Source organism: Prionailurus viverrinus, chromosome F2 (genome assembly GCF_022837055.1).
Source record: "Prionailurus viverrinus isolate Anna chromosome F2, UM_Priviv_1.0, whole genome shotgun sequence".
Taxonomy (NCBI): domain Eukaryota; kingdom Metazoa; phylum Chordata; class Mammalia; order Carnivora; family Felidae; genus Prionailurus; species Prionailurus viverrinus.
In genome coordinates, this window is record NC_062578.1 from 4,893,997 (window position 1) to 4,899,018 (window position 5,022).

Below are 5,022 nucleotides of genomic sequence, written 5' to 3' on the forward strand. Positions count from 1 at the left end.
ACTAAAAGGGACACAACAGATGAATCAAGAAAAAGTAATATTTTGATGATGAAAACAAGTCAAAAAGTGTTTTCTTAATACAGACCAAAGACAGTGTTGCAAGAAAATTGAACGCACGGGCTTTGCAATGGGTGTGCCTGTGTTTAAAGTCCAGTTCTGTCATTTTCACTAGAATTGTGACTTGAATGAAGTTAGTCAACCTCTTGGCGTCTATCGCTGAGTCTGTATGAGCCACCTCGTTGATATAATGTCCCCAGGAGGCAGGTAACAGTATCCTCACATAGAGGTAAGGAGCCTGAGGCTTACCCAGCAAGGCAACATAGAAACACACCGTAAGCATTAGCACACAATCTGGCACGCAGAAGAAGTCAGCAAATTGCTTGCTTCCACTCTAATTGGACTATAATATTTATTTATTTGTTTATTTATTTATTTATTCATTCATTCATTCATTCATTTATTTATTTATTTAATTTGAGAGGGAGAGAGCATGAGCAGGTCAGAGGATGAGAGAGAGAGAGAGAGAAAGAGAATCTTTTTTTTTTTATGTTTATTAATTTTTGAGACAGAGAGAGACAGAGACAGAGACAGAGCATAAGCAGGGGAGGGGCAGAGAGAGAGGGAGACACAGAATCTGAAGCAGGCTCCAGGCTCTGAGCTGTCAGCACAGAGCCAGACGCGAGGCTTGAACTCACGAACTGCGAGATCGTGACCTGAGCTGCAGTCGGACGCTTAACCGACTGAGCCCCCCAGGTGCCCCAAGAGAGGGAATCTTAAGCAGGCGGCACACTCAGTGCAGAGCCTGACTCGGGGCTTGATCCCACGACCCTGGGATCATGACCTGAGCCAAAATCGTGGGTCAGTCGCTCAAGCAAATGAGCCACCCAGGCGCCCCTGTAACATTTGTATTTTTGTCACTGCACAGTCCTTCCTACCCTATCCTTTCTGCTCCCCTCCACAAGTGAACATTTTTACCTCAATCCACAATTCTTGAAGGAGTAACTATGCCAAACGTGATGGACTAGATTTTCCCTCTGAGGAAATCTCTGGGATGCAGGTCAGGCTGAGGAGTCACAGAATGATGCATGTCCTTGGAGGGGGTTGATGTCAAGACAAAAAAACCTAGGAATAGAATGTAGTAAGTAATTTATTGCTCAGAATGATCAACTTATGATTATTAAGGTGAATACCAAATTATAGCCATTTCAGAAAGACTTCTATATTATTCTTTGTCCCCGTCAGAAATGCCTTTGAAGAGTTATTGGTGTCAGACCATCCTTGGGGGCCCAGCACAGCTGAGAACAGACAGACACAAATCTCCTTGGGGCACATGACCATAAAAATGCCTTTTGTACTCTCCGTATCTGTCATGTTTGGTAACATGAGTAGACTTATACACTGGATTTACATACCAACAAGAATTTGTACAAAATTCTTGGTCGAAATTTGGATCTCAAGAAAGGACGGTAGTTAATTACTTGAAGTAGTAGACCTACTGCCACCTTGTGGCAAGGTTACAAATTTCAGGACTAAGGAAAATCAGGCAGTTTGTTAATTTTCAAAACCACGACAGATGTCATATTACTAAATCACACCGACTCAAAAGAATTGTCTACTTTTGGGAGGGATAGCTGACATTTAACAAATTAAGTGAAGAGTAACTTGTACCCACTATAAAATTATTACACCATATTCCTGGAGTGGATTTCAAAGTGCTGCCCAACAAACAGTCCTCAAAAGGAGTTGACAAACTTAACTCTTGTAACACACATTTTCATGATGTGAAATTGTTGATAAATCTCTTCCTTGCCTCAATTGTCGGTTAGTTTTATTGCAAAATATACCCCCTCATCTCATCTTTTTTGTTCATTCTTTTCCCTTCATGATGACATTCAGGTGTAGTGGGAGAATGTATCACTTGGGGTTCTTAATCCACCAGAGTTTGTAGCATGATCTATGTTTTTTGACCTAGCTGTTCAGTGAGGTTAAGTCATGTGTTTAGTTAGCACATGAAGCCAATGCCACAGCATGGAACTCAATTCGTTTCTATATGGGTCACTTAGCTTTGCATTATCTCATGGCCACAGTATGTGGCTTTAACCAACTCTGGTCAGCCATTATAAAAATATGCACCAAAGTTCATCAAGGTTTTTATGATAGGAATCCACCAACACCACAGGAAAAAAAAAAAAAAACAGTTTCAGGCAACTATTCTCTTTTGTAAGTGATTAGTGTGGTCATCTAAATCTAAGGCAAAAAACACTCTGCAACAATGTATTGATGGGCTATTTATTATTTATGACAGCCCGAGATGTACACACACTTTGCTATCAAGTTGCCAAGGTCCAGTAAGCGACAGACACAATGCCACTGACAGGAACTTGGAGGAAAAAGTTGTCTTTTGTTTGCATCTACCATTTTACCAGGACTTTAAAACGCCAATTATTTCCCGGTCTTTATTGTTATAGGAAAGACCCGCGTGCATGGGCGCGCACCCACACATTTGTCAAAAGACACGTTCTTGACAAAACTGAAGCAGGGAATCATAGGCTCATGTTATCTTTCTGCTAAGCCTGTCTGGTGTTTGTAGATGGTCGCCTGGCAGTCAAAGGTTCTGTTGAGGGGATCTAGGGAAAGAGTTAGTATCATTCATCTATGCGTAATAAAATTACGCAGTTAGAAAACCAGTTGTACATAATGGATGTTGGCCAATGATTGTTTAGCAGAAAACACTTTCACATTTGGCTTTTCCCAGTGTAAAAACCAAAAAGCAAGAAAATACTGCTAGTGGCCTCTCTCCCTCAAAGTTTCAGCATTCAACCTCAAAAATTTGAATTCTATTAATATTTAACACAGCTTTAAAGAGATTCTGAATTCTAGGGAGAACATGATGAAATTTTTTTTTGTTATCTTAATGCAGACTTTTGATCTCCAGAGTGACTGCATTTATGGAAAATTATTTAAACCGATAATGGAACCAACTTTTAACACACTAACAGGCAATAAGCCTCTACTGACCATAATTCTAATAAATTTATAGGAAGTAAGAAAGTTTTTCAGAGCTCCCCAGTCAGAACATTCAATGGTTCTCTTGGCAGGAGAGTCACTAACAATGGAACACATCTTACAGAGGATCGTGCAAATAATGTTTCTTGATTAACTACATTCATTTAGGTACTGAACCGAGAAGTTGTAATAAAATTATCCTTACTTTTATGGACCTAACACATGTTCATATCCATATTTTAGAAGTCAAATGATTTTTCATCCACTTACTGCCTCTTAATCTCATTCCGGGCCCCACTCCTAGATACAATCATTTTTAGCCTGTTTAGTAACATCTAATTGTCTTACTTGTACATCCCATATTTTGTTGCCATTTTAAATTCTTCCTCGTTGCTCGTTATTTCTATTATTACTTAGTTAGTATTTATTATTTCCATTATGGATAAATGAAGGATTGGCTATGTTACCCCACTCCCCCCAACTTGCTCTGTCTTCTTTTCTATTATGTCATTGTACTTGACTTTGGGTTATGGAAATCTTTAGTGTCACTAGCACGTTTGGAGGAAAGCATTTGTTTTTGGCAGCTGTCCTTCCTAATCCTCCAATGTGCTGTCTGGCTCTGTCCAACCTGAGACCTCTTTTCTAACATCCTTTGTACCCAGCACTCCAGGCACAAAGCACATTTTCTTCTTTCTAGGGCGCCCTGGAGCCTTGCACGCATTCTTTCCTGTCCCGGGAATGGCTTTACTCCCGTCCCTACATTGCAAACTCCTCATCCGTTTTAAGACTCACCTTTTAAGAAGTCTTCTCCAACTGTCCCAAGCAGAGGCTGCCTTTGTGCTCCTGACAGCATCCCCGTATGTCTGGCAGAGCAATTATTGGATTAAATAAAATTCGAGGCAAAAACTGATCATTGAAGACTGTCTTCAAGCTTTTCATCTTCTTCTAAACCAGAATTGGAAGGGATAGTACCGAAAGACGAAGTGGCTAGGAATGGCAAGACGTTTTTTTCTGAGGAGACCAAGGGACATGTAAGAAATATTAGGAGGGTCTTATACTCACCTAGAGTGAGAAACCCGTGTAAAGTCCACGGAGCACACCGCTGGGACCCTACCAATTCGCTGTCCCCAGCCGTCACCATGGGATAAGCTGGGGACTTCCCAACTCCAGCACCACATCCAATGTCCCCATGGCACTTACTTCCAGGAATCCCAGGGGAGACACGACATTATAACATACCCACTTTCCGGGTGGTGTTTTCCCTGGAATCAACTCCCAAATCACATACCTTCCTTGTTTCGGAGTTGGGTTCTGGAGAAACCTAAGCTAAGAGAGAACTTATTTTGAAATTTCTTTGGACTGCGTGGATTGTGTCTGGCTGTCCCCGCTCACTCCAGGACTGAACTGTGGGGTCCTTGATGTGACTAACTTTCCCACCAGGCCGGCAGGCCTTGTCTTTGATGGATCCAACTCTCAACAGATTTTTGTGAAGTGAATAAATGCATGAACGAATGAAAGATATCCCACAGGAACCACTTAGTAATAAAGGAGATTTCGCAAATGCTACAGTTTAGATTCCCTACTGCTTATCTACTTGAGCAAACATGCAGGCTTGTCTGAACTGGTCCATATTAGGTAGTGAAGGAAGCCCACTAAATATTTTAGTCACATTCACACTCCCCAAATGAGTCATTTTTTCCAAACCTACATAGCATATTATTGGCTCCAAAGATGTTTTCACTCTTTTTAAAAAAATAACGTTTCGGCAGAGGAACTTTTTATTTAGAGTTTAATGGTCCCAGAGACTCATTAATTTTCTTTCTTGAAACACGGAAATAAAACATTTCCATCTAGTTCTAAATCATTTTTATGAAGCTAATTTTCTCCACCGCTGAATTTAGAGAAAGCCTCCTTAATTCAGAATCAGACATTACATACTATGTGTTAAGTCTTAAGTACATAAGTATATATTTAAAGTAGCTTATTTTCTGCACCATAGAGCAATACAGTATTGAA

At 40.5% G+C, this 5,022-nt stretch overlaps 1 long non-coding RNA gene across 1 annotated transcript; it reads right to left on the reverse strand.

The window, feature by feature from the left end:
- Positions 1 to 849: 849 nt before the first annotated feature.
- Positions 850 to 4,524, reverse strand: LOC125156340 (uncharacterized). Its single transcript, XR_007148551.1, has 3 exons — positions 4,295 to 4,524; positions 3,799 to 4,017; positions 850 to 1,122 (listed from the first exon to the last, which is right to left on the reverse strand). It is a non-coding gene; the product is annotated as an uncharacterized LOC125156340 (long non-coding RNA).
- Positions 4,525 to 5,022: the final 498 nt, after the last annotated feature.